The following is a 25,216-nucleotide window of genomic DNA, read 5'->3' on the forward strand; positions in this document are numbered from 1 at the left end:
GTCCCACCCTCATCACTTTATATGAGATTAGCTATCTACATTTAGAGCTCTCTGCTCAGAGTTCACCTAAGGTACCTTTCCTGTTCCTTGCCTTAAATGTTTGACTTAAGCTTAAAGAGATTTTAAGGTGCTATAAACATTTTTTAATAAGACGCTCTTCTCTCTTCAGACTCCATTTGCAAGTGTGAAAATAACTATTTGCACACCATAGGAAAAGAAAAGAATTACCTTGCGCCTGTTCCTTTGAAGCATACCAGTTGACCAGCTGTTGCTTAGCTTGTGACTATATCACCTGAATATTACAAGGAGGCTAGAAAAACACAGGTTGGAAGAACTGTGCTGCATTCTCTACAGTTTGTTCAGGGGTTTTACACATCCAAATAGTGTTGAGAAAAGAAAATCCCAAAGCTGGCTATTTGCTAAAGAAGGGAGTACTGCCAATACGTTGCCCTAGTTTCAGGACAGCATCCCAGCCTTCTGTCCACATCACGTGGACTTCAGCATACCACCAAAGTAGATATCTGTAATACGCAGAAATTCAGAATTTCCATAGAGAAATTCTGATTGGAACTATTTAACCATTACCAAAGACAGTTTAGAATTTTCTCCATCAAGCCCTAAGAGGGAAAAAATTTTAAAAAAATAAATAAAAGAAAGGGTAAGGGGGAATTTTTTTCTAGAAACTTTAAAAAGAAAACACATGTCAATTTTAAGTTGACCATTCTCATCAGACAGAAGAAAAATATCGTTTGTAAATCTGTTCAAGATCTCTTGGGAGCATTAGGGTAGAATGTCAGAACAGCATATTTTATTCAGTTGAGTGGAATAGTATCTAGAGTTCTAGTAAGTATTAGGAAGCCCTGAATTCAAATCCTGCCTCAGACATTTGTTAACTATATGAACCTAAATAAATTCACAGCTTAATAACACTTAATTGTCTTCTTGTGAGGACCAAATAACATATACTAACTGTTTTTCAAAACTGACAGTATTGTGTAAGTGCTGTTTATTATTTTTATCATTATTGTTAATTTTTGCTCCACTGATTTAGGCACTTAGCACCTCAAACCTGAACTCCCTTCCTAATAGTTGCCTTTGTCTCCCTTTTATTCCCCCTACAGTCAATTCTCTACACTACTTCCTAATAATCTTCCTAAAATATTGCATTGATCATGACTTACTCCTGAGCAAAGTGTATCCAATGTGAAGACAAACTTGATTTATCAAATTTATCCCATTTACAAAATATAAGTTCATATTCCTTAACCTGACATTCAGAGCCTTCTATCATCTGACCCTAAACTATTTAGAAGCATAGAGTTTGAAGAGACCTCACTATTCACTTTGTGTCATATTACATGCCCCTTAGCTACTCTAGACCTCAATTTCCTCTCATTTGTTAGTTTTTGATAAGCCCTTCTTATTCTATTTATTGTTATTGCATTTAGTCATTTCAATCACATCCAATTCTTTGGAAATGGATTCAACTCCATTGGAATCCATTTGGGATTTTCTTGGGAAAGATAGACTGGTTTGCCATTTCTTTCCCTATCTCACTCTATACTATGATTCTATGATCCTATGATCTGGTAAGTGAAGAAGTATAACTACATGATGTCTAAGGTTCCTTTCCACTCTAAGTTTATGATCTTATAATCAAATCCAATCCCTCCTTAAAGATAAGGACACAGAGGCCCAAAGACATAACTTCCCTAGAGCTTGATGGGTAATTGAGTCAGCATTGAAAAATAAGTCCTCTTACTCTTAAACCCACTTCTTATTTTAGTGCAATGAATGCATAGACCAAAAAAAAGTTGACTGTCATCTTTCTCAAATCTCCATTCCAGCCAAACAGTTTTAGGGAAGGGATCCATTACCTTCCCTTAACCCTCCCTCCAGACAAGTTGGTTTATCTCAGGGATCCTGTCATCTAATTTGGCAGACATCTCAGCTCCTAGCACAGTGCTCTGTGAATGGTAGGAATACAATAAATATTGGTTTCATTATTTTCTATTCTACTCAATGTCTGATAAACATATTACATACTTTTTTTGATTGCAAGGGTTTGCACACATCATTTCACCCACATGGAATGCCCTTCTCCTCTAAAATTTACTTATTCTCTAGACCTAACAATAATCTCCTCTTCCTCACAAAGCTTTCCTAGATCACTTGAACCTACTATCATCTCTCCTTCTTCTGGACTCTAAATAGCATTCATTGACTATCCTTTCTGTTTCACAATTGATCATGATGAGCTTTGTCACATTACTTTTATTATTGCATTAACTATAAATTTATCCTCATATCAATATTTAATTTTACACATTTGTCTTATAATGGTATCAGAAATATTCTCTCTCTGAGGGCACAGATTTATTCTTAATATCTTTCCTCCATAGTGCTTGGCATGTTCATTACTTCATGGCTCTCCCAGCTCTACTCCTAACTTCTCTTTTCTTTCACCATGATTCACCAGCCTCCTAATGCTGTAATTGTACTTATACCCTTAAGCCTTCTCATCCTAGAATATCATTTGACCATTGTACTCACTTTTTCTGATTGGTTGGTTCCTCCCAGAACTTCTTCTTCTTTTTTTTTTTTTTTTTAGAAAAGTGTCCTCACTTGCGATGTTCATTCTTTCTTTCCTCTTTAACTTCCAATATTGACTCTACTCAGTTCTTTCTCCACCATACCCCAATATAGGTAAGTTCCTTCACTCAGATTCACTTTTACCTTCCTTTTATGCATTGTCTTTTTTCCATTAGATCATAAGATCCTTGAGGTCAGGCATCATCTTTCTCTTTGCTTGAATGTTAAATGAATTCCTAGTTTATCACTTTGTCTGGTACATGGCAAGTGCTTAATCAAATCTTATCATCACTTGAGTTGATGTTGCTGAAGAGAATTTCTTACTTGAGACAGGTTGGGATGTATGACCTCTAAGACTGCTTCCAAGTCTATGATTTTATAATTCTAATCTATAAAATCTATTTTATAGGACAATAATACACATATTGAAAGGATTAACTGGAGGTTGGTTTCAAATACAGTTTTCTTAATGCACTTAAAATTCGATTTGCTTTACAATAACTCAATTTGCATGTAACTCCAGGAATATACCTACTTAATAAAATAGGTCAGGCTAGTCTTAAGAAAGCTATGGGAACTGAAGGGACTTGCTGTCTATCTAGTTCTTGTATATCAGTCTTCATGAAGACTCTCTCTACATAGACATATACACATGTGTATTACATTTATCTACATATGTGAATAGATATACACATGTGTTTATGCATATTACATAGAGCTATATTTACACATGTAAATACATGCATATCTACGTATATACATGTATTTGTGTGTATATTCATGCATGTCTGTGATTGTGAATACTGTTTCTCTTTCTTTTCCAAATCTTTGAGCTCTATTGACCTCATTAAATTTTAAGCAAATCAAGGACACACCAAAGGCAATATTAAAAGAAATACATCTTCTCCATGAAGCAGTATAAGTGGTTCAGAAAATGGCACTCTTTTTATCCCACCTCAGAAAAAATCCTTACTTCATTTGTAATCTGTTTCCTGATTTTATGTTATTATTTTCTGGGTGGACACGAGGTCTTTATTCCACAATTATTAGTCAAGATAAAAGGAAATATATTTAGGAAAGAAATAGCATGGTAATACCAATTGGCTGAAAATGCTCAGTAAATACCATTTGAATTCAATTGTGTTTTGTCAGCAGATGTCTGATAGGAAAAGGGTCCTAGGTACCAAGAAAAAAGAAACCATAAACCTGAAAAGGTAGTCAGAAAAAGGAAACTACACATTCTTGATAAAGTTAACTTATTTCTCACCTGCTGGTCTAGCTGTCCCAGTACAGAATGATACCTACTTTTTGATTTATACCTCTCCATGGTGCCTAATATCCTTCATTCTTATGCCCTAAGAAGCTCAGTAAATACTTTGTTAACTTCTGTGTATGGAGTTATTGATTATATTGGGCAACTTCCCAGGTTCAGAAGTTAAAATGTTAAATTGACTTCTAAAAAAAAACCCACATTGTCTTCTTTAGAGTCAATTTCTTGAACTTTTCCATTTCTACTGCATCTTACTCATCTCCTATGAATTCTTAAAAATGCTAACTCTGAGACTCGTATATTTAAGTTCTTCAAGTGAGTCCTCTCTTAACTTTCTGACATCACTTAACCTTCATAATTTAATATTTCAAGGATTTATAAGAACATTGCTATGTATCTTCTCTCTACTAATTCAACCTGAACTCTTTCTAGGAATGAACAGAAAGTCATCATGAGTTGTTATGATCAATACTTACTCACTGTGAAGCTATTTGTGCACTCAGGCACTTACCTGGGCAAATCATTTAACTCTGTTTGTCTCAGTTTCTTCAACTGTAAAGTGAATTGGAGAAGGAAATGGCAAAGTACTTGAGTATATTTACAAAGAAAACCTTAAACAGGATCATGAAGATCTGGACAAAACTGAAACAACTAAATAAACAACTGATGTTAACCTGATGATGAAATTCTCAGAATTGCAGGCATTTGCTCCAACATAGAACTTTTATATTTATAGCCAACTTTTTATCAATTGATCAATCAAAAAGATATGTGTGTGCGCGCACACGCACACACACACACACACACACACACATATATATATATATATAAATTTATTTTGGTTTCTGTTTATTTATTTTTACTTTTCAACATTCATTTCCACAAGATTTTGAGTTACAAATTCTCTCCCCATCTCTCACCTCCCAAACCCCAAAACACTGTGAAAACCTTAAAGTTTGACAAGAGGGCAGCTCAAAGTTTCCCTCTAAGCAATCCCCCGAAAATACATCAGTGAACAGATGAAACCAATGAACAGAATTTTTTTTCCTGTTCAAGAAGCTATAATCTGTGTTGCAAAGTATGAATAAGAAGCTAAAGATTACGTAGAATGTCAGTTGAAAAGCTGATAACTCAAGAAGCAGCAAAGACCTTTTACCTGCTATTTTTTGAGATTTATAATACAAACTTTCTTAGTATTTTAACTTTAGAAACAAAAATAGATTAGATCATTTTCAATAAAAATCTTATTCTTATAATGCTTTCAAATTTTCACAGTGCTTTGCTCACAATAACTTTCAAAGTGGATTAAGGGGATGGATCAATCTTTACCTGTGATAACATGATAGCATCATAGACATGGGGAACTCCCTGGTATAGAAACTTCCTTCACTTGTTCACTTGTTCTCAAACTCATCTGTAGTTGACAGCCTTAGATTAGTCTGATCTTGTCATATATTAAGTGACTCACCCATGACTGTAGACTAATCTGTGTAAGGGCTTCAATTCATGGCATCCAGATTCTAAAAGTGAACCTCTGTCTGTTTTGCCAGGCTATTCTAGCTTTCAAATTAGAGATAACTCCAGACAAAATATTCTGCTCCTTATTGTCTAGATAAGGAAACTGAAGCTCAGAGAAGTATAGTCACTTATTATATGCTTGTCATATTTAAACATGTCTCTTCTGTAAATCAAGTACCCTTCCCCACTTTACTTTAATTAATTAATTAACTCTTTATTTAGCATAGGTGGAATATCTTTAAAATAATTTGAGAAGGGAAATCTACCACACAAATTGTGATTTTAGAAAATTCTGACTTGACTACTATAGCCTGAAGTCTCATTATAGACAGTTTGGAGCATGTATACATTTAGCATTTTTAAAGAAAATTGCAGTTTTCTTAAAATTATTTTCACACAGGAAAAGAAATGATCTTTAAATGTGGGAGGATTTTATAACATGAAAAGAATTATACTTGACTAATTCTATAGTCTAAAGATGTTTTTTTTTAATATAGTGTCCTTTACTAAGCACTGTAAAAACATTGTACAATTTCCCTTGCATCTTTTCCTTTGGGAATCAGTTAGTTTGGGAATAGAAAGCTGTCTACAGCCCTCCCCATAACTCTCCCTTTTCCCCATGGGGCATATATGTAATTTGTCTTTATTTATTTTGGTGCTGGGTACTTTGCATTGCTACTTTGGGCATACAAGACTGCTGCCTGCCCATTAAGAAAGCTAAGAAAGTGTGATCTCCTTAACATTACAGGGAGTCCATGTGCTATTTTCCACTAGTGTCCTAAAACCAAGATTATAGGAATGACAGAGTAAATAGCATTTTTGGAAGCAAGTATATTGCTTTCTGCACCAATTAGAGGAGACCCTCTCAGAGAATTGCACTGATTTTCCATTCTCATGATCACATATAGAGTGTTTTAGGGAGAAATTCATTTTTAAAAAAATCTTTTACGAAGATTTTTGAGGTTTACCATTTAATGGGCAGGGGCCTCATTTCCTCATTTGTCTGGTGTTTTATTCTTGGTAAACTAGATGAGGATAAATCCTGCTGTGATGTTATGGCAGTTAGTACTACATTTTTAAGGGACTCATTAAAAATAAACAGTCAAGGGAAAGGCAATTACTGTTAACAAACATAGGCATAAAAACCACAAATAAAGGACGATTAACACTGAAAAATAATTGCCCAATCTTTCATCCAACTTCTTTGTCAGTTGCATATGCTGATATTGGTGAACAATTTAAAGAACAAGTCTTTGAAATTTCAGTTCTTCCATTCAGTGCTAATTCCCTTGTGTCTTACAGAGGAGAAAGATGATCAGTGACTGGTGAATTTTAATAAAATCATGAATTATTTCTGTTTTAAATTTCATACTTATTTTCCTTTTTATCTTCAGTTTTATATGATCTAAGTATATAAACAAATGGCAAAGCTTACAAAAATATAATTCTCTACTGGTGAGTCACTTATCTACTTCCATTATCTTGCCATTCATTCTTTCTCTCCTCCCTCCCTCCTTCTTTCTCTCCCTCCATCTCTCCTTCCCTCCTTTCTTCCTTCCTTCCTTTACCACTAATTGACTCAGAAGCTTTGATCTGCTCAATTTCTGATTAGGACCAGTTCAACATTCCTTAGGTAGCCTGGTAACACCTCCTCAACTCCCACAACACTTAATGTAGACATCTGATCAGCTTTAGCCCTACTGAAACTCAGAACTTCACAGCTTAAATGATCCACTCATCTTGACCTTCATAGAAGCCCAAATTGCAGGTATATACCACTACCAGCTGAATTTTAATTTCTTCATTCAAGGAAACCAAATTGTATCAGAAGTATGGGTTCTAAGTTGTGTCTATTCAGTTAGATGTGACATCTGATTAATTTTTTACCACAAAGTTTATTTCCTCCCAAGTGAAGGTGTGTATGTGTTATGTTTCATTTTAGATTGTATTGGCATTGATATTTTCCCCATTTATTACAGGGCCCTAAAACATTAAGTTTTTATTTATGAGCTGGTGTGCCCAAAGTATTTATCACCTAATTTACATTTGGGTATTTTATTGTATACTCTTTTATAGAGAGGGGCAGCTAGGTGGTGCAGTGGATAGAGCACCAGTGCAAGAGTCAAGAGGACCTGAGTTCAAATCTCACCTCAGACACTTGACACCCACTAGCTGTGAGACCTTTGGCAAGTCACTTAACCCCAATTGCCTCATCCTGGGTCATCTCCAGTCAGCCTGATGAATGTCTGATCACTGGATTCAGATGGCTCTGGAGGAGAAGTGAGGCTGTGACCTGCACAGCCTTCCCTCACTCAAAGTCAAGTGCAAGACATGTCATCATTTCTCCGATGGCATAGTTTTCTTTGGCAAGGAAAGATACACACACACACACACACACACACACACACTTTTATAGAGGGAAATAGTTGAGAAATTGACAGATACAAAAGGATTAAGCAGAGAGAAAGACACAATGGCATATATTCACTGGAGATATTAAGGTAAAAAAAAGGCTGGTCTCTATGCTAAGGAAATTTTATTTTTAAAAAAATTCTATCTTATGCTATTGATATCTTTTCTTTTTTCATCATATTAACATATATAACCTTCTTCTCTCCCATGCCTTGTGAAATATTCCTTGTTTCAATGATTTAAGAAAAAATTCAGCTATGCCAACCAATACATGGACTTTTTTCATTAATATGTAGCTCATGTGTGTATATAGATGTATAAATCCACGTTTATACATCTATATACACACATATATGCACAGACATACATATATATGCTGTGTGTATATATTGATATATAATAAACATATTATATATATATAATCTGTGTATATATTTTGTGTGTACATGCTTTTTAATGGTATATATGGCATGCTTTTTTTTTAATTTGGTGTCTTATTTTTTCTAAGTTACATGTAGAAACAATTTTCAACATTCATTTTAAAATTTTTAAGTTCCATATTCTCACCCTTCCTTCCTACATCCCTCACTGAGAAGGCTATGCTAAGGATATTAAGTTGCTAAGGAATGAAAGGGACATTTCTACTTTAAAAATTCTATAATTCTATTTGGATAGTTTTATTCCTATCAGCAATTGAAACATTTATTCTCAGCTAACTGGTGTGTGTGTGTGTATGTGTGTGTGTGTATACATATGTGTGACAGGTTGGGGAAGCAATGCACATAATTTGTTGGAGCAAGGCTAGAGTCTTGCTAGTACCTGGCAAAAGTTGAATACGTCCAAACCTAAACAATTTAGATTTCTTACATCAGTTTGACTTAAGCTTACAATTCACAATATTAGAAACTGTTCTAAAGAAAATAGGTTGGTTCCTTCATTGAATCTATATATTTTATTGCACACTGAGAAGCAGCATGGCATAGTAGATAGATGTGGAGCCAGGATGACCTGGGTTTAAAACTCACCTTTGCCACTCACCGTTTGTGTGATCCTTGGCACATGAAAACTTTTCTGAGTCTCAGGCTCATCACATCTGTAAAGGAAGAGGATTGGAGTAGATGTCCTCTAATGAAGGTCCCTTCAAGGTTCAAATATATGATCTTATTCTATAAATACCACCTATGAAAGCATCCTTTATGCAGCCAGGCAGAAGTTCTGTCAAACTATTCACTTCAGTTGTGTTATTCCTGCATCTGGATTGCCAGATATTTCACGAAACATATGTGGCTACATAGAGTCACTGCTCCATGACTTACAATGGACCATGTTATGGCCCTATTGCTTTGTACACAGATGGTGAAAGTCAAACTATGGATGTACCTTGAAGCAGTTTCTACTACACATTTAAGCGAGCATCTGTTAGGCAAATTGTACCTTACCCCCCACCCCCTCCTATTTAACTGAGATGACTTCTGTAGCTTCCATAAGGAGTATAAAATGTGGCCAAAATGGGGTTCTGTTTGATGTGTAAGTGTTGAGAGATGTCAGTCTGGTGAAAATGCATGGAATCCTTCCATCTGAGAAAAACTGACATCAGGTCGATAAGTTAGTTCAAAGACAAGGGAATAAAACAATTTGGACGAATATTACATATTATTATTATCACTGTTCTAATAATATTGGGAGGAAGAAGCAGGCAATAGAGAGCCAGCTTTCCCTTAAATCTTTGAATATATCTTTCATGTCAGCTATGACAAGGGATGATAGGGGGCTAGGGCTAGATGTGAGGTAGGGATAGGTTTTTGACATTGTGTAAAATTCAACCTATTGAGTTTTTTTTTCCTTTTTCTTGTGATTTGTCTCTACTATGTTGTTCCAAAACACAGGGACCATTCAGAAAATAGTAAAAAACTCTTCAACAGAAACCTAATGGGACTGATAATTCATTGAATTTAAATATCCTGCTAGAAATTTTAAAAAATTGTTACTTTCTCTTATGCTTGGAATTTTTATTTCTTTCAGAAAGGGTTTGATTTACCTGCAGGGTTTGATTTATCATTTTGTTAATGTTTCTTTACTAAGGAATGAATACCTCAGTGAAATTAGTTCCTTGAACTTTGGTTAATAGATTAAAATAAAACCTCTCTGGCTGGCTAGAAATGTTATTCAAAATGATATAATATGTTTTCTTAAAGTAGGGACTCAAAATATTCAATACATAACACTTGATTATGTTTAGTACACTGGAAAAGACTATAATTCCCCAAGGTTAGAGGGGAAAATAGTTAGCTTACATTGTCACCCCAAATAGAGTATTCTTCCTTATTAAAAAAGAGCAAAAATTGAGAAGGGAAAGGATTTCTCTTTTTTTTTCTGCTAGGAGAGTACAGAACAGGGAATTTAGCCTGATTTTAGTGAACTGGGATCAGAGACAGGAGGATTCAGGGAATAGGAAAATCTTTTTTTTCTTTTTTTCTTCCCTCCCACCCACCCTAGAGATGGCTACCATTACATACAAATGTATATATATATACACACATACACACACACATACACACATACATACACACATATGTATATACATATACATGTGTATGCATATATATATAAAATCAATCTTTATATACTTCTACTTATCAGTTTTTCTTCTCTGGGTTCAGATAGCTTATGAAGCACAACTTCTCATTTCCCCAGCCAGACATTACAGGTCAGCACCCACAGGCCCAGAAAGCCTGACTGGTTAGCTCTTAACATATGCCATTTTTGAGATTTAACTCTTCTTTTTTGTCTGGTCAATAATGTTAGCACTGGAAATGACATTAGAAACTACGGGATACAGGCTACTTATTTTTAAGATGAGGAAAATAAGACATGGACACATAGAATTATAGAACTGGAAAAAACTCTGGATATCACCAGATCTAATGCAATCCTTGGCATTAGACCCCTTGGCAAATAAAGACCCTGCATTTGGGTCAGGCTAAGTGATTTATTTAAAAATAAATGTTTGTTAACTTCAACTGAGGGCCCAAAGTTCGACTTTGATAGTGGCCAAGTGAAGGCTATAATTCGTGTCCCCAATTCTGCAGTTAGTGTTCTTTTCCCTGTCCCAGACATTTTCCTATGACAGGGGAAGGGAATAAGTTGATTTATATGACACTTGAAACAACTCAAGTTCCTACAGGTATCATTGAAGCAGGAATATATATATATACACACATATACATATATATACACATATACATATATATATATAGGAATCTCCCTTTGCCTTTCCCTAAACTAGGTATTGTTAACTTGGAACTCCTCAGGATTCCAGGGATAAGTTTCAAGGGGTCTGTGCACTTGGATGGGAAAAAGAAAAAAATACTTTTTTTTTATTTTTACTAATTTCTGACTAAATATTATCATTTCCTTTAATCATGGGGATTTTTTTTTTGTTTTCTTTGTTTTTTAAACATTATTCTGAAAAGGGGTCCATAGGATTTGCAAGAGAGCTCTATGACAGAAGAAAATGGTAAGAACCTTGGTCTAGAGGCATTCAGGGTCCTCATGGAGCCTCTAAAGATTCTCAGGAACCATATTGTCCTATGTTTCCCATCTCCCTTTTCCCCTGGAGAGAAAATATATATTTTTCCCTTGTCTAAGTTCAGGACTCACTCCTTCCAAATCTTTTCTCCTATGACTCATATGATTAGGTCTCTATTAGATGATATGAGATAGATAATATGCTTGAGTATATAAATGGTTAATGATGGCCTAATTGAGTGCTTTTCTCAAAAATATTTATTTACAGTCAACAAAGGGCTAACCAATCAATCAGCCAGTCATTAAACATTTATTATCTACTACATGCCAGAAATAATGGAGATATCTTACCTGAAATCTTAATGTTAGACCCGTGTAAGGAAGGAAAATATTAAGAAAATTTGAGTTTTTATGTGAGAATATTTATTATTATTTTTAATAAAGACATATAAAAAGCTCAGATATTATTTTACGCTACGTTAAACAAGGCGTAATACAAGAATATGGTAAGTGAAAGTGTCCTTGCACTCTACTCTCAGGCCATATTTTGAAGATTATATTCAGTTCTGAGTGCTACATTTTAAGAAGGACATTGACAAACTATAGAGGAGATTATGAGTATAGTGACCGAACCTCAAAGATCAGTGGTGTCGAACTCAAAGAGAAACAGGAACCACTAAACCTAACAGTAAGGATCCCTGAAGACTCCATATTGATTTAGAAAACCACATATTTTTCTGTATTATTTTTTACTAACATCAACACATTAAAATCAGATAGGAACTATATTATAATATGGTTTGAGTTGGAGAATGCTGTGGACCACATGGAGTCAGTGAGGTTATGTGTTTGGCATCTCTGAGATAGACCATGGCTTATGTGGACTGTTTGAAAGAACTAATGATGCTAAGCCTGGAGAAAAGACTTACGAGAAACCACAGTAACTCTCAAACATTTGAAAGCCCATTTCATGGAAAAGCTCTTAGATTAATGTGCTTGGATTCAGAAGACATAAACAGGTGCTAGAAGATAGGGATAGAATCAATGAGGTGGATTTCAGTTCAAGCAATAAAAAAATGTCCTTAGGGTTAGAATTATGGCATGGTCCAGATTCTTAGAGGAGAGGTTGGGGGAGTTGAAGGAAGAAATTGATAGCAAAACTATACTAGTGGGGGACCTCAACCTCCCCCTCTCTGAACTAGATAAATCCAACCTTAAAATAAACAAGAAAGAGGTTAAGGAGGTAAATAAAACTCTGGATAAGGTAGATATGATAGATCTTTGGAGAAAATTAAATGGGAATAGAAAGGAATATACCTTTTTCTCAGCGGTACATGGAACATTTACAAAAATTGACCATGTACTAGGACATAAAAATCTCACAATCCAGTGCAGAAAGGTAGAGATAATCAATGCATCCTTTTCAGATCATAATGCATTAAAAATTACATGTAATAAAAGGCCATGGAAAGAGAAACCAAAAATCAATTGGAAACTAAATAATCTAATTCTAAAGAAGGATTGGGTTAAAGAAGAAATCATAGAAACAATCAACAACTTCATTCAAGAGAATGACAATAGTGAGACAACGTACCAAAACTTATGGGACACTGCAAAAGCAGTTATTAGGGGAAGTTTTATATCTCTGAATGCTTACATAAATAAAATAGAGAAAGAGGAGATCAATGACTTAGGCTTGCAGTTGAAAAAGCTAGAAAAAGAACAAATTGAAAATCCCCAAGTAAATACCAAATTAGAAATACTGAAAACCAAAGGAGAGATTAATAAAATTGAAATAAAGAAAACTATTGAATTAATAAATAAAACCAATAGTTGGTTTTATGAAAAAACTAATAAAATTGATAAACCTTTGGTTAATCTGATCAAAAAAAAGAAAGAAGAAAACCAAATTACTAACATTAAAAATGAAAGGGGTGAACTCACCTCCAATGAGGAGGAAATTAAAACAATAATTAGAAACTACTTTGCCCAACTTTATGCCCACAAATTCGACAATCTAAACGAGATGGATGAATATTTTAAAAAATACAAATTGCCCAGATTAACAGAAGAGGAAGTTGAATACTTAAACAACCCCATCTCAGAAAAAGAAATTGAACAAGCCATCAATGAACTCCCTAGGAAAAAATCTTCAGGGCCAGATAGATTCACAAGTGAATTCTATCAAACATTTAAAGAACAGTTAATTCCAATACTACATACACTATTCTTGAAAATTGGGGAAGAAGGTGTCCTCCCAAATTCTTTCTATGATACAAATATGGTTTTGATACCCAAACCAGGAAGAGACAAAACAGAGAAAGAAAATTATAGACCAATTTCCCTAATGAATATAGATGCAAAAATTTTAAATAAGATTTTAGCAAAACGAATACAGCATCTTATCATGAGATTAATACATTATGATCAGGTAGGATTCATACCAGGACTACAGGGCTGGTTCAATATTAGGAAAACTATTAGCATTATCGATCACATCAACAACAAAGCTAACAAAAACCACATGATTATCTCAATAGATGCAGAAAAAGCTTTTGACAAAATACAACATCCATTCCTACTAAAAACATTGGAGAACGTAGGAATAAAGGGAACTTTCCATAAAATAATAAGCAGTATCTATCTAAAACCTTCAGCAAGCATTATATGCAATGGGGATAAGCTAGATGCATTCCCAATAAGATCAGGGGTGAAACAAGGTTGTCCATTATCACCACTATTATTCAATATGGTACTAGAAATGTTAGCTGTAGCAATTAGACAAGATAAAGATATTCAAGGAATTAGAATAGCCAAAGAAGAAACTAAGTTATCACTCTTTGCAGATGATATGATGATTTACCTAGAGAATCCCAGAAATTCAAGTAAAAAATTACTTAAATTAATAAACAACTTTGGCAAAGTTGCAGGGTACAAAATAAACCCACACAAATCCTCTGCATTCCTATATATTAGCAACAAAGTTCAACAGCAAGAGATAGAAAGAGAAATCCCATTTAAAGTTAGGGTAGACAGTATAAAATACTTAGGAGTCTACCTGCCAAAACAAACCCAGGGATTATATGAACACAATTACAAGACACTTTTTGCACAAATAAAGTCAGATTTAAGTAAGTGGAAAAACATTAGTTGCTCATGGGTAGGCCGTGCTAATATAATAAAAATGACAATTCTACCCAAATTAATATACTTATTTAGTGCCATACCAATTAAACTATCAGACAATTACTTTCTAGAGCTGGATAAAATAATATCAAAATTCATTTGGAAAAACAAAAGGTCCAGAATATCAAAGGGACTAATGAAAAGAAATGCTTGGGAAGGTGGCCTAGCGCTACCAGACCTTAAACTGTACTATAAAGCAGCAGTTATCAAAACCACTTGGTATTGGCTAAGAAACAGAGAGGTAGACAAGTGGAATAGACTTGGCACTCAAGATGCAGTAGGCAAGGAATATAGCAACCTTTTGTTTGATAAACCCAAGGACCCCAGCTTCTGGGATAAGAACTCATTGTTTGACAAAAATTGCTGGGAAAACTGGATAACAGTGTGGCGGAAATTAGGCATAGACCCATACCTGACACCGTACACAAGAATAAAGTCCAAATGGGTACATGATTTAGGTATAAAGATTGATACCATGAATAAACTGGAGAAGCAAGGAATAGTGTATTTATCAGATCTATGGAGAAGGGAAGAATTCTTTACTAAAGGAGAGATAGAATGCATTATGAAATGCAAAATGGATAACTTTGAGTACATTAAACTGAGAAGTTTTTGCACAACCAAACCCAATGCAACCAAAATCCGGAGGGATGTAGTAAATTGGGAAAAAATTTTTACAGCTAAGCTCGGGGATAAAGGCCTCATTTCTAGAATATATAGAGAACTGACCCAAATGTATAATCATACAAGTCATTCCCCAATTGATAAATGGTCAAAGGATATGAACAGGCAATTTTCAGAGGAAGAAATTAAAGCTATCTATAATCATATGAAAAAATGCTCTAAATCACTATTGGTTAGAGAGATGCAAATCAAAACAACTCTGAGGTACCACATCACACCTATAAGATTGGCAAACATGACAGAACAAGAAAATGATAAATGCTGGAGAGGATGTGGGAGAGTTGGAACACTAATTCATTGTTGGTGGAGCTGTGAGCGCATCCAACCATTCTGGAGAGCAATTTGGAACTATGCCCAAAGGGCTACAAAAATGTGCATACCCTTTGACCCAGCAATATCGCTACTAGGACTATATCCCCAAGAGATCATAAAAATGGGAAAGGGTCCCACATGTACAAAAATATTTATAGCAGCACTCTTTGTAGTTGCCAAAAACTGGAAGTCAAGGGGATGTCCATCAATTGGGGAATGGCTGAATAAATTATGGTATATGAATGTAATGGAGTACTATTGTGCCATAAGAAATGATGAACAAGAAGACTTCAGAGAGGCCTGGAAGGACTTATATGACCTGATGCTGAGTGAAAGGAGCAGAACCAGGAGAACTTTATGCACAGCAACAACCACAGTGTGTGAGAGTTTTTTCTGGTAGACTTAGATTTTTGTAATAACACAAGAACTTCTGAAAAAAAAAAAAATCCCAATGGTGGACCTCAAGGCAAAATGCCTTCCACACTCAGAGAGAGAAATATGGAAGTCACTCACATAATGTAGCAGATCATGTTTGTGTATGTGTATCTGTTTGTGTATCATGTTCTGATTTGTTATACGGATTCTTTCATTTATCTTAGTCTGACTACATAGCATGACTATAGTGAAAATATACTCAATAGGAAAGTATATGTAGAATCTATACAGAATTGTATGCAGTCGTGGGGAGGGAGGGAGGTAGTGGGGGGTGGGTGGGGAGGGATAAAATCGCAATTGTATGGCAGTGATTGTTAAACATTAAAAAAATAAAAAAATTTAAAAAAAAAAAAAAAAGAATTATGGCATGGTCTTCCTCAGGAGGCACTGTGGTTCTCATCAAAGCTACTGTCAAGTGTATGGTAGAGGGCTTTTATGGTCAGGTATAGGTTAGCTTTGATGATCCTTGAGATTTCCAACTTTGAGAGAGGATGGAAGTCACTTAAATTTGTTAAGTATCAGTTTCCTTATCCACAAAATGGGATGACAATGTTTGCATTACCCACTTGGCAGGTTTACTTTATGGAAAGTAATCTTTAAAACATTGGATGAAGGGGTTGTTGTGAGAGTAAAATAAGAAAATATGTCAAAGTGATTTATAAGCCTTAAAGTGCAATGTGTTAGCTTTTAATGGAGAAAACCAAACTCTGCCTGGGAACATATGTTTCATTCCAAGATAGATATAATGATTGTAGTGGGGTTTTGCAAACAAGTGAAATATTTCTGCATGGTGCATCTTTTTATTTTATGTAAGTCATGGGGAATAAATAAATACAGCAGTTGACCTTAGAATAAAAAATTAATAACTAAATTACTTACTACTTTATAAAGCAAAACTTTCTGTTTCAGATTTCCTTATGATTTAATATCGGTTGTCAACCAGTTAAACTGAACATCTCTTAATTTCTTCTGAATTGCTGGCAAAAGTGCTTAAGGTAAATTTGGCTATTTTAGGACTTTGTCAATTGTAACCCCAATAAGTAATAAGGGCAATGACTTTCAAATATCTGAGATTAGTAAATATTTTTCATTTACCAAAGACTTTTGATCATTCTATTTTTTCCCCCTTAATAGCACTTTGGTTTAGATTTATTTTGGTTTCAGATATGCAAACACTCTGCCTTTGTAAATGATGGAAAGGGATTGTTAAAGCACTGGATTATGTAATAATCCAATTACCAGAAGTGCAGAACTAGCTCATTAAGGCACATAATGGGCCTCCGAATTTAACAATGGATTTTTAAAGAAACCATGCTAATTGCCGATGATCCTGGCCAACATCACTAGCCAGATTTGAAAGTCTTACTTTTTTGTCTGCAGATTCCTCCATTCTACAGATCCCCAAAGAATCTTTTCTCATCTCCTGCTTTACTTAGGACAGATTAACTTCTTGTCTTCCTGGAAGCATAGTCATTGAATTTTGTAAGTGGAAGGCTCCACAGAAGTCTAGAACAATCTCTACCTGAAGTGTAAACTAATCCCCTCTTTAACATTCCCACCAAATCTTCTTTTAGTTCCTGATTGAACATCTAGCTGGCCATTTGTTTGCTTTTCATGAATTGACTAAAATCTAGTATGGTTAAGTGGGGGAAAAATACTTGAACGCTGTGTTGGAGTTTCAACTTTATCAGTTCTTAGCTGTGTGACCATAGATAGTCTAATTATTTGGTCTCTCTGATCCTCAGTTTCTCAATATATAACAGACAAGTAAGGCTTTCAATAATTACCTCACCTGTTCATGTTGAAGCTAAATAATGTAAGGTATGATATTGAAACAATAATTTCTGGAAAGGGAAGAGAAAGGAAAAGAAGAGAAAGGAAAAGGAGGGAAAAGGAGGAGGGAGAAGCAGAAGGTGAAGGGGAGAGGAGGTGAGAGGGATGCACAGCTTTATACCCCTTTAGACATAGTTCCAAATTGCTCTCCAGGTTGGTCTGACTAGTTCACAACTCTGTCAACATTAGTGTAACAATTTTTCTACATTCCTTTCATCATTTATCATTTTTCTTTTAATTATGTTATCCAATCTGATAGATGTGAGGTGGTATCTCAGAGTTGTTTTAATTTCAATTTCTTTACTCAGTAGTGATTTAAAACATTTTTTCTTGTGATAATTGAAAATTTTGATTTCTTTGATGGCAAAATTCTTGTTCACATCCTTCTACCATTTATTAATTGGAGAATTGCTTTTTTTTTTTTTAATAAATGTGACTCAGTTCCTCCTATATTTGAGAAATGAGGCCTTAAATCAGAGAGACACTGTAAAGTTTCCCTGTTTCCTATTTTTCTTCTAATTTTGGCTATATTAGTAATGTTTGAGTAAAGGAGTTTTATAGTCATGTAATCAACAATATTCTAAAGGAGTTTTATAGTCATGTAATCAACAATATTCATTTTACTTCTTGTGATTCTTTCTATCTTGTTTGGTTATTAAACCTTTCCCTTATCTATAGATCTGACAGATTTTTCCATGGTCTTCTAATTTGATTATTATATCAATCTTTAAGTCTAAATCATATATGCATTTCAACCTTGTCTTGATATATGGTGTGGAATGTTGGTTTATGCCTAGTTTCTGACAAAGGGTGCTCCAGCTTCCCCAGCAGCTTTTTATTTTTTTTTAATTTTCAAATGGAGTTCATACTCTAAAAACTTGAATCTTCAGATTTATCAAATAAAAAATTACTATGATCATTTCCTATTATGTGTTATGTACAGAATCTATCTGGCACAGGTTTGAAATAATTCTGAAATAACTGAAATAATCTATCTGAAATAATTCCATTTCTTGGCCAGTACCAGACGGCAAGTTTGAAATCTAATTGAAAAATGAAATTTACATGACAATTGTGTTGTATATTTGAAAGGATTAGCAACTTGTACATAGTAGATTGCAGTTTCAAATACCATCCATTTTTTTTTTTGGTATATGTTATGGAAATGCTTGTTTTATTCCATAAATTAAAAAAAAATTAAAAAGTTTAAAAGTTTAAAATAATTAAAATTTTAAAAAGTTTAAAATTTTAAAAAATTTAAAATTTAAAAAAATTAAAAAAAAAAACCTAGTACTGCTAAGCTGCCTTCCTTCACATTTTTTTCATTGATTCTCTAAATATTATTTGATCCTGTATTCTTTCAGATGAATTTTGTTATCATTTTTTGCTAGCTCCATAAAATAGTTCTTTGGTAGTTTGGTTTAGCATGGTGTGTGTGTGTGTGTGTGTGTGTGTGTGTGTGTATATGTGTGTGTGTGTTTAAATTCTTTTATATTATGAACTCAATAATTACCAACAGTTGCAAACATCTCAAAATATAAAGGATAAGGAAATGAAATAAGAAGCTTGGAACTTCTGTTTAAAAAAAATGTGTGTGTATATGCCTACCTGTAAATGTGTGTTATGCACACATGTATAATCACATGCATATATGCATAATACAACACACTTAAATATATGCACACTTATAAATGCCTATACATATATGTATGTGCATGCACATCTATACACGTGTATATACTTCTGTGTGTATATAGAGATATATATGTATAGATTTCTTCATGTATAGACATATATGTGTGTGTTTGTGTGTGTGTTTAAAGCTTTTTCTACTTCCCTTTCCTTCCCTTTGTGAAACATTTGCAATGTTTGTTGATGCTCTTGACCTATCAACTTTCTTCCTTTTTCCCTCAAGGAACAAAGCACACATTAACAAGCAGAACAAATCAAGATTTTGACTATACTAGAAAAAATGTGTTTGCTTCATTACTTTTAGCCCATTACCTCTCTAAAAAGAGGTAGCCATAGGTTTCACCCTCAGTCTCATAATGTCATTAATGTCAATGTCACTGCTTTAGTGAAAGTTCTAAGTTCCTTCAAAGTTCTTTGGCCTTAGATTATTGTGTTCTTCACATGAATTTCCTTCCTGGCTTTGTAGACTCCACTTTCTAATAATTCATGCAAATATTTCCAAATTTCTCAGAATCTGCTCCATTCTACATTTCTGTTGAAGAATTAAAATTTATTTGCATTCACATGCCATATTTGTTTAATCATTCTCCAACCGATAGGCATTTCCGCCCCCCCGTCCCGCCCCAGTTCTTCATCACAATAAAAAAGTGTTGCTAGAAATATTCTTCTAAAAATAGACACTCTTTGTCTGATCTTGACCTCTTTACGGGGTACTTCTAATAGTAGTATATCAGTGTGTCAAAGAGTACCTGCAACTTGGTGATTTTTTTTATTATAAATCAAAACTATTTTTAAAGAGTTCGAACTAATTAACAAAATTCAACAATACTGTACTCCTCTACTTTTTATCTGATTACACTTCCAAGTACTGTTTTCCTCTTGTATCATTTTTTTTTTCAAATCTGCATTTTTTGTAGATTTTTGGTTTTGGTTTGCATTTCTTTTCATAGTAGCAACCTGTAGCATCTTTTCTTGTGATTGTTGATAGCTTGTGTTTATTCTTTTGAAAACATCCTATATTTATATAATTTGATCAATTGCATACCAGGGTTGCTGCTCATTCTTATATATTTGTATTTTTTTCAAATATATGACTTGGCATTAAACCTTTATCAAAGAAATGTTCTGTAAAGATTTTTTGGGGTCAAATTAGAATTTTATTCTTCATCTACTTTTTCCATAAACATTTTAATTTTATAAAATCAAAATAGTTAACTGTGTCTGTTACGAACATATGCAAAGTGTTGGGCTGGGATCTAAGAAATACCAATTTCAAATCTTACCTTAAACACTCAATACCTCTGTGACCATTGGCCAGCCTCTTAACGTCTTTGGACCTCAGTTTACTCATCTGTAAATTGAAGGGGTTGTAATTTTTAGCTTCCAAGTTTCCTTCAATCTATACTGTTATCCCTTCCACATTCAAGCTCTCCCTATCAGAGTTCTGACACATAACTGGTTGGTATAAGAAATTAAATGGAAATTTTGGGGTGAGTTTTGTGGAAACCACAGAGAACACGTGTTTTTTCCAGATGGTGGGGGTTAGAGATATAGTGCCCCCATGATGGGAAGGGATAGCTGTAAAACTATATATAATTCTATGATCTCTATCTCTTGTTAAAGTAAGAATTCTTCCCTTTTCCATTGCTCACGAAGACATTTTTTCCTTTATTCTTCAGTTTATTAATAATACAAAAATTGTATATTTAGATCATGAATGCATTGGTGAAGTTGTTGTGTTATATGGTAAAGGATATTGGCATGAACCTAACTTGTTTCTGACTGCTTTCCAGTTTTCCTAGAACTTTTTATCAAATAATCATCGGTGTAAAAGAAAGTGTCTCTTGGTTTATTGAACATTATGCAACTACATACAATGGTTTCTTGTTCTTGTTTAGTTAATTTATTCTATTGGTCAATTTTTCTTTAAAAAAAACTAGTGTCAAATAATTTCTATGATTACTGATTTTTGACATATTTTGAGATGTGATAAGCTCTCTTCATTCTTGATTTAGAAAAAAATCCCTTATGATTGTTGATCTCTAGATAAATTTTATTATTTAGTATAGAGCTATTAAATAACTTCCATATTTTTGGTTACTAAAATATCAACTCTTTTAATGAATACTGGCAACATTTACATTTTTATTGACCATGCATTGTCCCACCATAAACAATTAATACCTTTCCAATTATTTTTATTAATTTATTTATTTTTAGTTTTCAACATTTACTTCCATAAGTTTTAATTTTTCCTCTTCCCCCTTCCCTTTCTAAGACCATATGCAATCTGATATAGGCTCTCTATATACATTCCTATTAAACATATTTTCACATTAGTCATGTTGTATACCTTTCCAATTATTTAAATCTAATTTTGCTTTTATAAAATATCATATTCATATAAGTACCTTGGGTTTCTTGGTTGATGAATTTCCAGGTACACTCTCCTTTAAGTAGCTTCTTTGAATAAGATACTGTTTTCTATTTCTTCCTGCTGTGTCTTGTAAGTAATATATAGCAAATCTAATGAGTTTTAAGATATTTATTTTATACCATATTACTTAAGTTATTGTTTTAATTGTTCACTTTACCGTTCTGAAATTGAATTTTTATAAAGTCAACATCTTTTTTAAAAACATTTTCTATAAATATGTACATTTTGTAACTTGAAAAATAACTTCTAAATATTTCCTTTTCTCAATCTGTTGATATGTTGAGATTCCCTTCTCTCTCTCCCTCTCCCTCTCTCTCCCTCTCTCTCTCTGCATTTAATGTGACTCCTAAGTTTTTTCTATAATGAAATAAAATCAAATGAAATGAGTTTTTTTGTTTATTAGTGTTTTCAAATAAAACAATTAACTTACTTTTTTTATTCATTCAATGTGAGGTTTTTTTAGCTTTTAGTTGTTTCTCTACTTTCTCAAAAATGTATTTTTATGCTTATTTGAGGTTTTTTGATGCTGTGCTTAAAGATTTTTTAAAATTATATTCCCAATTCATATATCTCTGCTTTTTTTATTTTTTAATTTTGATGAACATGTTTAGAAGCGTGGCTTTTCTCTCAGGCAATGTTTTGGTAAAATTCTTCAAGTTTTACTATATTGCTTTATTGTCAAAAATTTATTTTATAAAATTATCTGTTATTTCTATAGCTTATTCTTTCACCAACACATTCTTTGGTATTATATTTGTATGTAACACTTTTTGATAATTTTTACTTTATTGTGGTAAGTGAAGGATGTATTTAATGTATCTCAATATCAGAAGAGTACTTTTTATCTTTTAGCAGTTAAATTTCTTAATTGAAGAAACTATCTTATTTTAAAATATATTAACTTTTAATTTCATCATAGATACACACATATGTGGATGTGCTTGTGTATTTGTGTGTGTGTGTGTGTGTGTGTGTGTGAGGAAAGGGGAAAATCAATGCTTTCAAATTGTACTGGAGAAGACTTTTGAGAACCCATTGGACAGCAAAATGATATAATCAGTCAAGACTTAAAGAAATTAATTCAGACCATTCGTTGGTGGGTCAAACACTGAAGATGAAGCTTAAATTCTTTGGCCCCATAATGAGAAGATGAGAGTCATTGGAAAAGACCTTGATGTTGGGAAAGATTGAAGGGGAAAGGAAAAAAGGACATCAGAAGATGAAATGGATAGATAGTTTCATGGAAATAATGAAAATGAGTTTGAACACATTTGAGAGATAGTGAAGGATAGAAGAACCTGGCATACATGGAGTCATAAAGAGTCAAACATGATTGAATGAACGACAATAAAGATACAGACATAGGTGCATATATGTTGTATGAATATGTATATACACATACACACATCGCTGTATGTATGTATGTTGTTGTGTTTGTCCTTGTCATTCTTGAAGAGGACCATGACATCAAGATGATGACATGACTTACAGCTGACTTTGATTTGAGTGAGGGAGGGCTGTGCAAGGTCACCAACCTCACTTGCTTCTCCTGAGCCATCTGGAGGCCGTGGCCTGATATTCATCAGGATGACTGGAGATGGTCCAGGATGCAATGTGAGACCCTGGCCCTTTCAGGATAAGGTCTTATCACTTTCTCACTTTGAGTGAGATATATTCATTCAACGAATAGTCTTCTTTAAATAGTTACTCAAGCAATGATCTCATTAACAAAAAAAAAAAAATGAATGAATAAACTAGGAGGGCAAAACCCTTAGGGTTCCTGGGCAAAAGAGAACCAATTACTATTTATTAATTACATTCACTCTGTGCTAGGAGAGTGGGGACTTTTTGTTCAATCCATGGACTCCAGAGCGAATTGGGTTTAAGGCTTGATCTTTGAGCAAGAAATGTAGCCAGTAAACCCAAAGGAAAAACAGACAGCTTTTGGCCATGAAGTATAATTTCCCCTGGGTAGAACACCAGAGAATAGGAATGGAGAGCAAAGGAGAGGAAAGGAGAGGAGCTGCTACTCATTCACAGGCTGTGTTTGTCCTTCATTCTAGAAGAGAACCATGACATTAAGATGATGACGTGACTTGCAGTTGACTATGATTTGAGAGAGGGAGGCATATGCAAGGTCATCAACCTAACTTTTTTCTCCTGAACCATTGTACATACGTGTGGTATCTGTATAAGATACCATGATAAATGCTACTATAGAGTTAATTTTCTCTAATTATCCTCTGAGTATTAATTTCAACAAAGGAATAAAGCTGAGTGATATAAACAAAACAAAAGTCACAGGGTCGTAAATTTAGAACTCAAAAGAAATTTTGATCATCTAATTCAAACTATACTTTATTGATGGGGAAACTAAGATCCATTGAATTCATAGCTTCAGTTTAGTTGATTTTCAGTAATGAAATTCTTCATGACCCATTTTAGGGTTTTATTGGCAAAGATGCTGAAGTGACTTGCTATTTCCTTCTCCAGCTCATTTTATGGATGAGGAAATGAGGCAAATAGATTTAAGTGACTTGACCAGGACACACACATATATATATAGTAGGTGTCTCAGGCCAGATTTGAAATCAAGACTGACTCTAGGCCCAAAGCTCTAAACACTGCACCACTTGACTGCCCTGGACCCATGGCACAATGCCATAAATATACACTAATAACTTCATTTGTGCCCTATTCCAGTGTTCCTATAACTTGATAAAATGGATGTAGATCACCTCACCTATGAAAATGGAGGTCCATCTGTATAGAACCAGTGCAGTATTCACAGTGCCCACAGCAGCCATGAATATCACAGTGCAATTTTGAATCATGAAATACCACAGACTTTCCACATGGAAGGCAGATTCAGAACATTTATTCAGACCCAAATCTATCACAGCAACAACAATCTATACACAATAACAATGCGGAGAACAGCACCAGCCCCAAGCCTTTCCCCTGCTAGGCCTCCCACAAACCAGGTCCATTACATTCATCACAAGCAAACTCTCTTAAAAAAAATCACAATCACTAAATCACTCATGCTACCCAAGAGCCTGCATCTTTCCTAGCTCAGATTCTCCTCAAGACTAACTTCCTCTCAGCTCTACTCTACCTCTGTCTCTTCCTGCTCCACTCATTCAGCAAACTCTTCCCACCACAGGCTCTATGTGACTTAATGGATGTATTAATGAATAGGAAAGATTTTTTCAACTCAAATTACATTATAATCTGTTGTATTTTAAATGCATCTGTTCACTTGTCATGTTCATTTAAGTTTACAGAAACTTTTTGATGGTGCATAAAGGAATATA

Source organism: Notamacropus eugenii, chromosome 7, assembly GCF_028372415.1.
Source record: "Notamacropus eugenii isolate mMacEug1 chromosome 7, mMacEug1.pri_v2, whole genome shotgun sequence".
In the NCBI taxonomy this organism is placed as follows: Eukaryota; Metazoa; Chordata; class Mammalia; order Diprotodontia; family Macropodidae; genus Notamacropus; species Notamacropus eugenii.